This window comes from Pseudophryne corroboree, chromosome 2 (assembly GCF_028390025.1).
Source record: "Pseudophryne corroboree isolate aPseCor3 chromosome 2, aPseCor3.hap2, whole genome shotgun sequence".
Lineage (NCBI taxonomy): Eukaryota > Metazoa > Chordata > Amphibia > Anura > Myobatrachidae > Pseudophryne > Pseudophryne corroboree.
In genome coordinates, this window is record NC_086445.1 from 269,909,505 (window position 1) to 269,923,193 (window position 13,689).

The 13,689-nt window shown below is 40.6% G+C and overlaps 1 long non-coding RNA gene across 2 annotated transcripts in view; it reads right to left on the reverse strand.

Moving 5' to 3' along the window:
• LOC135015440 (uncharacterized) overlaps positions 1-13,689 on the reverse strand; it is a 143,705-nt gene that overhangs the window by 99,465 nt on the left and 30,551 nt on the right. The gene's annotated exons all lie outside the window — the stretch shown is intronic.

Below are 13,689 nucleotides of genomic sequence, written 5' to 3' on the forward strand. Positions count from 1 at the left end.
ATGTTTAGTATCGCTGTTATGTTGCTCTTTAAACTGCATAGATAAAGCGTGTGTTTCAATTCCTTTCTTTATTTTGCGGAGGTGCTCACTAATCCGGATTTTTAATGGTCTACTCATTCTACCAATATAAAACAAATGACATGAGCATTCAATACCATAAAAAACATTATTTAAATTACATGTAATGAATTCCTTAATTTTACACCATTGACCATTGATCATGACACTTTCTTTCTTATTCCTGAAGGTATTCTCTACCGTTTTACACCCTATACAGCATCCACATCTAAAGAATCCCTTAGAAAGGATGTTGGTTACCCTAACAGGAGCTGGGTGAAAACTTCTCACCAGCTCTGACTTAAAATTTGGTGCCCTACGGAAAAAATAGTCTGGCGATTCTGGGATATCACCACCATTCAGCGGATCCCTCCTTAATAAATCCCAGTGCTTTCTTAAAATTTTCTTCACTTGTATATGCTGGGATGAGTATTGAGTAATAAATGCCCATTTAAACTTCTCATTGTCCTTCTTGTTTCTAAGATTTGTTTTCTTGAGGAGGTCATTTCTATTTATTTTGGAGGAATTTCGAGAGAATCTGAAACTTTTTCTTTATTATAACCACACGCTAGGAAATTATTAATCATTTCCACTGTCTGTTCACTAAAGATGGAATCCTCAGCGCAGTTTCGCCGTAACCTTTTAAACTTTCCTAATGGTATAGAATCCAGCCAGTTTTGATGATGACAACTGTCCCATTGTATGTAACCTTTTGAGTCTGTAGGTTTTACATAGTTTTTTGTTTTCACCCTATCATCTTCCACATAAATGTTCAAATCAAGGAAATCTACCTGATGTTTACTTATGTTGAAACTCAAAACTATATTCCTTTCATTGGTATTTAAATATTGACAGAAGGTGTTTAAATCTTCTCTGTCTGCACTCCAAATAAAAATAATGTCGTTGATACAGCGCCGCCAGGACAGTAGGTTCACATGATATGGGTTATTCCATATCATTTCATTCTCCCATATGCCCATAAATATGTTGGCGTAACTTGGGGTGAACCCAATGCCCATGGCGGTGCCCCGACATTGCATGAAAAATTCATCCTTGAAAAAAAATAATTATTATGCAGAATAAGTTGTATCCCCTGCAGTATGAACTCTTGCAGGGATTTTTCCAATGATAATTTAATTAGAACTTCTGTTGTTGCATTCATACCTTGTTGGTGACTAATGATGGTATATAATGACCCTACGTCTGCAGCAATGACTAAATAGTAGTCATCTTTCCATGAAACCTGTTCTAAAAATTCCAATGCATCTCTGGTGTCTTTGAGATGGGAGGGATTTAGAAGTACCAATGGCTGAAGATGGTAATCCATCCATTGGGACAGGTTGGCCGTTACTGATTCCACCCCTGCAGCAATCGGACGTCCAGGGGGATGTGTTGAATTCTTATGAATCTTGGGAAGAACATATATGGTGAGCACCACTGGGTTGGATATCATTAAAAATGTAGCTTCATCATTAGTAAGTATACCCTTTTTATAAAAAATTTCCGCAAGCTCCTTCATTAGAAGTATAACCTTTTCAGTTGGATCCCCTCTTAATTTCTTATATGTCTCCTGTTCCCATTTATAAATTTCGGCCTCATAGCCCTCTTTATTCATTAATACAGTACCACCTGATTTCGATTTTAGGTTTTTCAACGCCTTCCTTTCTTTATTTATTAACTTATATGAAATCTTTCGCTGAGACAATTTCTCTAAATCTTCTTTAACCAAAAGGCTGAAGGTTTCTATAAAATTGCCCTTAAGGTAGGTGGGAAAAAAATGGACATCTATAAGTATTGCTGACATCCTCAGCTTCGGCTACAAGTATTGCTGACATCCTCAGCTTCGGCTACAAGTATTGCTGATGTGCTCAGCTTCATCTACAAGTATTGCTGACATCCTCGGCTTAGTCTTCTAGTATTGCTGACGTCCTCAGCTGCGTCTACAAGCATTGCTGATACCCTCAGCTCTTTCCACAGTTTCATCTACCATGGTTGCTGATGCCTTCAGCTTCTTCTACAGTTATTGCTGATATCCTCAGTTCTTGTCTACAGTCATTGCCATAGACTTTAACCTCTTCACAGCTTCCACACTGGTTCCAGCCAGTGATCCGAGCCTCTACCGCATTGCTGTTCCTCCCAGAATTCCATTACTCACCAGTCCTCACATAACTCTCCCTATAGGTGTTACCCGGCTACCCATTGCACTGGTGGCTCCCACCATCAGTGTTCCAGTACCCATAGCCAGTCCCCTACAGTACCATCACAGTTCCTACTGCCTGACTGATATGCCTGAATGAGCAGACCAATTCTTAAGCACAGCGCTCAAGACCAGACCCAGTGTCCAGTACTAGACCGGGTGCACAATCAAACTCAGCGGTGACACAGCCCCAGTTCGTCCCTGTTCATATGTTCTAATTTCTCTAAAAACATATTCCAACTTTACCCCTCTGCTCTTCCCATGATCTACACCTCTCATTCATTACATGCTCCCTTTCCAAGACTTTTTCCAGACTACCCTTTCTTTCTCACACAATAATTTCCTCTTGTTTATAAACATTCCTTGAAAACACATCTCTTTAAACACACTTACTGTATCAGATTCCCAAACCATTTTTGTAGCTTCTTTTAGTCTATTCTACCTAATTGTCACCTATCGAAACAGTTCAGTTAAAGATGTTTCACTCTTTGTATACTCAGATAGCCTACTGGCACCCAAACAAACATTACTGGCTATGATCATATATTGCTATTAAGCTCCTTTTCTCATGGCTTAAAACGTATTATTTTTTCAACATTAACCTATTTAATAACATGATGCCTCTATTGTCTAGACACTTATGTAAAACCTTCAGAAAAAGGAATGTGGACACTTGAAAGAGTGACAGTACAATGTAAGTAAAATCATCTCTCTATAATACTAAAAAGAATGTTCCCCAAACTAAGGAGAACGTTTTCAGTCCTCATTAATGCAGAATAAGTTCCTGTATACATAAAACGTCTAAGATTTTAGCAATACAAAATAAGTAGCTAATAGAACGTTGTAAATGGTATTAATGCACTTATTTACTACACAATAATGTAAACAGTCCCAAAGCAATAACTAATAGTTATATATTTTATTAAATATAGCGTATACAGTCATCTCTCATTGTGTAAACTAAGTGCCTAATTCAGACCTGATCGCAGCAGCAAAATTGTTCTCTAATCTGCAAAACCATGTGCACTGCAGGTGGGGCATATATAACATGTGCAGAGAGAGTTAGATTTTGGGGGGAGGGGTGTTTAAACTGAAATCTAAATTACAGTGTAAAAATAAAGCAGCCAGTATTTACCCTGCACAGAAACAATATAACCCACCCAAATCTAAATTTCTCTGCACGTTATATCTGCTCCCCCTGCAGTGCCCATGGTTTTGCCCATTAGAGAACAATTTTGCTGCTGCGATCAGGTCTGAATTAGGCCCTACGTATGCTGGTTTCCGTTTATGGAACTGATTGCCATATTTTCTATGGCAAATATGATTATTAATTGAATCTATTATTATTCTTTGTCTTTGCAGCTAGTATTACATAACTGACACAGATACAGATCAGTTGTAATAATGTGCACAACTTCTTGCTTGCCATATACATGTGTGAATCAAGCTGTTCAAAAAATATATTTTTACATGATAGTATATTAAAAATGATGCCGCGGTGAAATGTAATATTGTGCATAATGTACATTAGCATAAGTCTGTTGCTAAACACAGTAGCAGCTGTTTTGTGTTCCCGCTGGCCCTTTGCAGTCTGCCATACATAATATAGAAATAAGAGGATCTGTATCTGCCTCACACAAAAGAGAAAAGAATTGCTGTCAACAACTACAGTGCTGTCCTCCTCCTGACCATCAAATAATTTCCATGACCATATGCTGGGAATCTTAGAAAACATCTACAATTGTTCTATTTGCTGTTATTTCTGTATATATATTTACCCTGGCACAATAGCTGTCCTGTACCAATGTGATTTTATTGTACTGCTAGACATTCCTAGACAATGGCCTGGGCTGGAGCCCGCGGATAACAGTGATGCTTTGCTCATTATTGTGATTTATTAGTTTTGGTCATTTTATATTGTGTTTTATTAGACAATTCTTTTTTTCCTCTTATGCAGGATGTGCTGTGGAAATTCCATCATGATGCTGAAGTTTAATATAAACCCTTTGGTTGCTTATATACAGTAAATAGTGAGAATAAAGGTGGGTACACACTGGTAGATATATCTGCCGATCAACTGATCCGCAGATATATCTATGGACGGATCGGGCAGTGTGCTGTGCATATACACTGCCAAATCCGTCGGGGACTGACGTCATGAACTGGGCGGGCGGGTACACACGCCCGCCCAGTTCAGCTGTCAATCACCGCCGGCCGCCGCAGCATGTGTATGGGCGGTTGGCAGACCGCCCGTACACACACAGCGACGCGCCAATATATCTACCGATATATTGGCCGTCGGCTGTGCTGCGGGGCCGACGTGATACGTCTGTGAACGACAAAGTTCACAGATGTATCAGCCGTACACACTGGCCGACGGACCCGCGATATACACAACTAGCAGTTCATCTGAGTGTACATTATGGTTTCTACTTCTATTTCTTAGTCATGCAGCATCACATTGGATGAATACTTAGCTTTATCCATTGTTTCTATATTCAAAACTACAAATAAAATGGAAGGAGGCATCTCATGGGGTAAGTGTGACAGGCCAAAAGTTGTTAGTTGGTCCTAACCTGAAGATGTAATTCAAATTCTTTTCTGATGATATAACTCGGAGTCCTTATCAGTAGATGTTGTTCAGCATCTTATTGAAAGATGTTAATCCAAAATCCTTATCTCTGTAGCCATTTTCCAAAGTCGCTTAAATGAAGTAGGAATTACGCAGAGTATCCATCTAGAACAAAATGCCACCTCAAAATGGCTGCCAGTAACTGGGCATCCAGTATATAGGGCTGTGAACTGGACTGTGACCTCACAATGCATGTAGACAGCAACTAGAGATGGCTTCAGCTTAGATCAGCTTGTGGCCCTACCTGACACATTTATATAATAACAGTAAATGTGTGTGGTGGTGGCTGCTGATTCCTAGGTGAGTGCAGCTGCTGCTGCTCATGGTATGTATACTGTGAGTCCTAGCTCTATATCATACAATCAGAAGAGGATGGAGACTTGTTATACATGCAGAGGACGGGTGGTATTCATGTGACCGCCGGTCAACTGACCGACAGTCACATGACCTCCTCCGTGAGCCCGACGGCTCACTATCCCGATGGTCGGCATGCCGACCAACAGGGACTATTTCCACTCGTGGGTGTCCACGACACCCATAGAGTGGGAATAGAACCCGTGGTGACCGCAGGTCGCCACCGAGCCCGCAGCGTGGCAAGCGCAGCGAGCCCGCAAGGGGCTTGCTGTACTCGCCCCTCCCCGCCGGGATCCCGGCGTCGGTATGCTGCCGGGATCCCGGCGTCGGTAAGGTAACCGGCGGTCAGGAGACCGCCGGTCACCAGTACTACACCCCAGAGGACAGTTATGACTATTGGTAGGTTTCTACAATGCCTGGCTCTTGTATTATCTATGTCTCATCGTGTCACCCATGTTGCTCTATTTGTAGCGTCACAGATGGTATATACACCAAAGATAAAACTACTAGCTTGTAATAACAACTCTTACGTCCACTTGCTATCATTAACTATATCTATACTAATATTAAAAGAATATTATGTCTGTCTATTTGTTCCAAGTTGGCGCAAAAACTACTGAACCAATATTCATAAAAATGGTTTAGTTTTGTAGTGGAAACCACTAAAAATAAATAATGTGCGGTGGGGTGAGGCAGGCGAGGCAGAGCATTTCCTGTCATACTAACGTTTGTGCCAGAGTTTTGACTGTATAAAGTACAGTATATGAAAAATACAAAGAATATGTTTCAAGTATCTTCTTTGTATTATTCTAATCATTTTTATAACTAAACTTTGGAGTAAAAAGTCTATGACAGGTGAGGCAGTGCGCCACCTGGCTATCTTTTCCGCACATCTCTAATATGTGCATTTGACTGTTAACTGTACAAGCTGTTATTTTGAGTCCTGGCCAGGACGGAGGACTGCTGTGAAATTTTGGTACCCAATAATATACAGTACACATAGTGCATAGAAGAGTTTACAACACTTCAGTTTGTTAATGCCTCAGCGGACCACATTGAAAGCAGCCTCACTGTGCACAATCTATAAGGGACTGGGCTGGTTTGGAGGTGCCCTGCGCCCCGGATTTGAACCCCAAAGTGTTAGGGACTTGCTTGACAGAGGTGACCTTGACGCGGTGAGCAAGCCCATATTATTGTCCAATTATATGCAAACAACCTCTAATTATAATTAGAGATGAGCGGGTTTGGATTTACTCGGATTTACATGGATCTCCTTATTGGCTCTCTGATGTCACATGTTTTGGTTAGCCAATAAGAAAAATCCAGAAAATCTGAATTTGCTTTAATTCTTGCGTTAAGAACCGAGTAAATCCGAACCCGCACATCTCTATGTTATGAGCCACGGCAGTGGCTCATTCCTGTTTTGCATTTTGGTTATGTATTTTATGTTATACTTCTGTTTATGTTCCCCGTGGGTGTCATGGGGTGTCCGGAGCCCACCCTTAAGGAGAGGGTACTGTTATGAACCACAAGTAGTGGTTCATTCCTGTTTTCCGTTTATGTATTTTATGTGTTAGTTCTCTTGCAGGCCAGGATTTACCTATGCTCTGGTTTAGAAGACTCTTGTTTGCTGCCGGTGGTGAGTCTGTGTAATTGCAGCCTGTTCCCATGTGTTCAGCCTCACCTGTCTGTTAATTGCACCTGTCAGTTGTGCAGCAGGGCAGCTGCACAACATAATTAATTAAGTTCTCTGCAGCTATTGGAGGGCTGCCTGTTATATTCTGTCTCAGTGCATTTCACAGACGCCGGTGATAGTTTCTGTCCAGTTTCTGAGCTTCTGTCTAGCAGTTTCTGTCTAGCTGCTTCCAGTGTCTGATCCAGCTTCTTGCCTTGAAGCGTTCCTGTTCTGAAGTCCAGTGGCTTTGTCTGTTCCTGATCCTGATTCCGTATCCTGTTCCTTGGTGTCCACTGCTCAGTCGTTGGAACTCTGCCTGTCCTCTGGTCCTGGGAGCCTGTGTCAGCTACATTGGGGGTTCCTGTCCGTTTGCCAGTATTTGTACCGGTTCCGTGAGTAGCGGCTTTGTCGCGTCCGTTGGCCAAGGCCGCTGTATTCTTTAGTTTCTAGTTACTGGTGTTTTGCAGAGGGTTCTGCATATGCTGTCACCGCCGGTACACAACAGTTTTGTGTTGGCGTGTGGACAGCATTTCCTTTGTTGTTGTTTATGTCGGTCACTTGGGTCACTTAGCTTAGCCATCCAGCGACCTTGGTGCACCTCTTTTTTTCTTTGCATCACGTGCTGTTTGGGGACTATTTTTTAAATCTGGCATCCTGTCTGACACTGCAGTGCCACTCCTAGATGGGCCAGGTGTTTGTGTCGGCCACTTGGGTCGCTTAGCTTAGTCATCCAGCGACCTCGGTGCAAATTTTAGGACTAAAAATAATATTGTGAGGTGTGAGGTGTTCAGAATAGACTGAAAATGAGTGGAAATTATGGTTATTGAGGTTAATAATACTATGGGATCAAAATGACCCCCAAATTCTATGATTTAAGCTGTTTTTGAGTTTTTTTTGTAAAAAAACACCTGAATCCAAAACACACCCGAATCCGACAAAAAAATTTCAGGGAGGTTTTGCCAAAACGCGTCCGAATCCAAAACACGGCCGCGGAACCGAATCCAAAACCAAAACACAAAACACAAAAAATTTCCGGTGCACATCACTAAAATATAGGATTATAAATTGAAAGCTTGCTTAAAATAACAACTATTATTATTATTATTATTATTATTATCATCATTATGACTGATGTTTTTTTATTCCTAACATACAGTAATCACATCCAACTATCCATAACATTAATTTCAGATTTCATTAGGTATAGGGTTATGTATGGCTAAGCACATTTATATATTTTACCCTTAACAGTTCGGCCATCTGAAGATGTCAAAATCCGAAACATCTTCATTTCTTTGTGACGATTATAACAAAATTTCTTCGTTTCTACTGGTTATCCCGATTGTTACGCATTTAAGCTGCTTAAAGCCACACGTAAACATTACATATATAACTATAAGCACTACGATTAATACATATGATAATTTTCCCAGGATATGCATTGTTTTGGGAAACCCATGTACCTATCCATGAAAATCAATAATAAGATAGCACATTCTTTTGTAAAGCAAAATCCTTTTTCCCTTTTAAATCTAATGTATATTCTCATCTGTTACCTCTTCAGGATTAAATGAGTTTATGACATGGATGTTACAACCTTAACTGGAGGTAGTTACGTGACCGGTGGTCAGGAGACCGCCGGTCACAATACCGATGCTGGATTCCCACCCCCTTACAGTCCCGACAGTCAGCATGCATACTAACAGGGACTATTCCCACTCGTGGGTGTCCACGACACCCATAGAGTGGGAATATACCCTGTGGCGAGAGCAGCTCGCCACTGAGCCTGGAAGGGGTGTCGTTGCACTTGCCCCTCCACCAGACATCTAAAAGCCGGGATCCCAGCGTCGGTATGATGACCAGCGGTCTCCTGACCGCCAGTCACGCATACTCAACCCCCCCTTAACAGTTATATACTTTATTTCATTGCCTTATTTAACTTATTTACTATTAACTACTTACTTAATTAATCAATCAATCAATCAAATAACACATTACACTCAGAAAATCCTTACTTTGATGGCTTAAGTCAGTGATTTTTTTTATATATATATATATATATATATATATATGTGTAACAGAAAATGATACTGCGCCACTTGTGGGATAAAAATTCAGTAAAGGATATGATGTTGATTAAAAAACCAAATGTTAATTAAAAAACCAATTGTTGATTAAAAACACACACGTACCTATTTAAAGGTGTCAGCCAACCCTTAAAGGTGCAGTACAGGCACAATACTGCCAATAGGATATAGAATGGGGGAATATGGGTACCGGCGACTGGTGTTGTTTAAAATACATGCACTATAAAATACGATTTATGAGCCAAAAGATATAAAATTAACAAACAAGCCGTTTAATATAATAATGGAATAAAATACAGAATATTTGGTTTAAAAGCATATAAAATCTCAATAAAAAGGTAAGGGATTTGGACTTAGCTTTTTAAAAGGCTGGGGGGGTCACTGCAGGGCACCCAACGCGTTTTGTCTCAATCAGACTTCTTCAAAGGCCCTTTGAAGAAGTCTGATTGAGACAAAACGCGTTGGGTGCCCTGCAGTGACCCCCCCAGCCTTTTAAAAAGCTAAGTCCAAATCCCTTACCTTTTTATTGAGATTTTATATGCTTTTAAACCAAATATTCTGTATTTTATTCCATTATTATATTAAACGGCTTGTTTGTTAATTTTATATCTTTTGGCTCATAAATCGTATTTTATAGTGCATGTATTTTAAACAACACCAGTCGCCGGTACCCATATTCCCCCATTCTATATATATATATATATATATATATATATATATATATATATATATATATATATATATATATATAATAAGTGTATTTATATAGTGCTCTATCTCCAGCAGGACTCACGAGCTCTGTCACACCCTGATGAAAAGTGGTACAAGTAGAAAATAATTCTTAAAGGTATTGTGTGCACACAATGAAAAAATGGCATATGCCACAAGGGGCGTGGTCAATGAAAATGGGTGTGTGATACACATATGGGAGGCCAGATACACATATGACCCCAATAGTGCCAGATACATATATGATCCCACAGTGTCAGATATGCCCACACCGTGCCAGATACACAGATGCCCCCAGCGTGCCAGATATGCCCCCAGCGTGCCAGATACACATATGCCCCACAGTGCCAGATACACATATGCCCCACAGTGCCAGATACACAAATGCCCCACAGTGCCAGGTACACAAATGCCCCACAGTGCATATCCTTCATTAATCTCTCATGGTGTGCGATGCAGAAGAAAGCACTTCCAGTGCACCCACACTTAGCTAATGACCCTTGCACCCATCATTTGCAACCCTTGCCACCCTAGCACCCATCCCTTGCTACCCAGACCACCCCTAATAACCATACTATAGCACCAATCGCTTGCTAGCCAGTCCACCCTTCACCAGCCTAGCACCCACCCTAGTGGGCCTAGCACTTATCACTTAAGTTGCAATCCAGAATGCATCCTTGCCACCCTAGCACCCACATCTTACATTTTATTTTATATGACATTAATTAATCCATAATAAGATTCACGCAGCAAATACTAATATTGAACTGTCAGCATTGTCACTGTCAATATTTTGTGTCTGTCCACACTTTGTACCACATTGACATGTTGATTGTCTACATTTTGTTCCTGCCATCATTTTGACTGTTGACATTTTTACAGTCAACATATTGTACATTATGGTGTCGACATTTTTACAGTTTTCGAACCAGAACCTATATCTATAATGATTAACCTAACAGCTATCTATCACTACACCTTTATTAGCACCTTGGACTCAACATTACATGAATATGTTTCTGGTCTGCTCTTGCAACCTGAAATTGGTGACCACTTTGTACTTCAAAGGAACATGTAACCATACTTGTACTTACAATGACTCCATGGTCACGGCAGACTAGAGCAGTATTTTACTCTCATAGAGCCCGATTCTAAGTCACACAGAGCTCTGTTCATGTATGCAAATAGTGAGTGTTAGCACATCTGCAGAAGCAAATATATGCATCTTTGGCCGTAACATGGCTAGATCTGTCTTTCCCTGAAATAGGGCATTTTTGGGCGTGATCTGGGAGGTAGCAATGTGATTACATATAACACCCTGACTTGTGGGGTGTCATTGAAGTGTCATGGCTGTGTATAAAAAAAAAAACAGCCAGTGATTGCTGCTTCTAGGAGGCTGCAGGACACTGGATCCTGCTACTGTGTTGTGACCATTGCTGCTGTAAAGTGATCGGCCGCTTTGCAGCATAACTTTACTGCTCTGGGGTCACAGCACAGCAGCAGGAGGTCCCATTGCCCAGCAGCGCTCACCGGAGCACCGACCACCTGCTCCTGGATGTGTAAGTATGATTTACATAAAAACTTTTTAAGGTGATCAGCTCATGTGTCACATAGCTGATCACACTGCTTGCTTTCCACTGTGCAGAGGTACTCACATGGCAGTGCTGCTCTGTGATTACACCAACTGATGCTGGTGTAATTATCACAGGGCTCACTGCGGTATTTATTTACTTTTTTATTTTTTTATAAATTCATCCAGATCGCATTTCTTATTATAAGTTATGGCAAATGTGATCTGGGTTACTTAAAAAAATGTGAATTAAAGGGGTTTGAGCAGTTTTTCATGGAAGCTGTTCCTAACATAATGTCAAAATGATGTGAAAACTCCCCCTTTTTTTTTTTTACATTATTTTAGTTTTAAAAAAAGGCTTGATAAATCAACCCCAGAGTATGAGAGAAGGACAGAAAAGAAGGTTTGAAAGGGAGAGTGAGATAGATAGATAGGAAGGGAGAGAGAGAGAGAGAGAGAGAGAGAGAGAGAGAGAGTGTGAGAGGAAGAGAGGGAGCGAGTGGCGGGGAGAGAGAAAGACAGGGAGGGAGAGAGGAAGGAAGAAATAGAGATTGAGTGAAAGGATGGAGTGAAAGAGGGAGGAACAGACATAGAGCAAGAGAGAGAGAAAGGGAGCAACACTCTCCTAAGAAATAGTGTAAATGGGATCTAAGCTGTGTAATCTACATAATTAACCTCTGGTAATGGTAATAAGACCCTGCTAGGCCCAACCATAGCCGAGGTACTGTAGGTGGGTATGAGCAACAGTGATAGGCTGACTGTTCCTGGGTTCTTCTGGCAGCTTTATGACATCGGTGGGGCTTCTGAACCATAGGAAAATATGGGCCTTTAGGTTTAGAAAAAGCTCAAAACAACCTTCACTAAATGCAACGGTTTTGACCACAAACCATCTACCATCAATCCGTGGCAGATTCTGTTGGTTTCTAAATTTGAGTTTTTCTTTTCTATTAATAAGTTAATTTTTTTTAGCATTTGGTGAATGATCTGTCTACACCTTGGCAAAATCTATTATTTTTTATTTTATCATAGGGAAATATTTATGTGAAGTCCAGTGTTGCCAAGAGAAGGGGGGAGAGGGTACAAATTACCCGGGCCCAGGTCTGGTGGAGGGGCCCAGAGAGGGTCCAATTGGGGCCCAGGTCCCCTCCCCATTACCTGGCAGCAGCAGTTGCAGCTCTTCTCAGCCCAGCACACGCTGCTGTTTGCTGGGCTGCAGTGTGGCCAGGGAGGTGCTTAAAATACCTTTTTTTTGTATTTTTTCTAAGTGAACATGACCACACCTCCTGTGATTAGGCCACACCTCTTGAAAAGTACCTGGGCCCAGCCTGGCTCTCAACTGCCCTGGTGAAGTCTCAAAGGAAAAACAATTAAACCAATAAAAATAAAAAAATTGTACAATTTTTTTCCCCCCATCTTATTTTAGCTGTGCTGAATCTTCAAACAATGGAAACTATAATTACTTTTCCAGACAGCATTGTTCTTTTGTACAACCAATTACATACAGCCTATGCTTGACATACAACAGTGAATCAGTACATTCAGGAATTCAAATTGTGCCGTAATTAAACATGATTAGCCCCTCTAATTCCTATAATAATATGAGATCTGATTCATAGGTACAATTAGTGAAAGTACAGACACTGCCAGTTTCGCCCATTGTAATGTATTTTTACATTTCTTATTTCAGACACAAAACATTGTTTCTTTTTAATTAAAATAAAACGGTAACCATTTCTTGATTTCTTACTTTCATTCCTATTTTGAAGAATCTGAGAGTTACCTGAGATTGAAACTGTTCAGGGAGTCTCCTGCAACTTCTGGGAGATGATTGGTGTAAACAATAAGGCTCCCTTATGCTTTAATGTTATTTGTTGTTCTTTTATAATATCATATTGCTGTGCTATTTTTTTGTATATACTTACTGTATGTTGCTATCTGCATTGTTTAGCTCTACAAAATGGAGTTTTGTGCAAGGTAGGTAGTAAGATTGTGCTGCTTATGATGAGAGAGAAGGGGAGAATCAAGGTTTGCTGGCTGCAGCTAAATGCAAAAACAAAGGAGCAGACCGCTCAGCACACATCTCTGGGGAAATCTTCCCGTCAGTACGGCCCTTAACTGTCATTTTTCAAACTCATAATGATTGGCTGGTGTGTTATTACCTACCACTTTTCATTTCTTTATCACTACTTTATCACTTTTCCAGGCTTTATACATCTTCCCCAAAGTTTGTTAATGCTATCGGGGTTCAGGGTTCACACACTTTGCCTCTATGTGCATTAAGCCTCTATAGTGTTACCATGGAGTACGCAAGATTAATTGACATGACCCTGTACATCTTATAATAGGATTTTAATTACCTACCCGTAAATCCTTTTCTCGTAGTCCGTA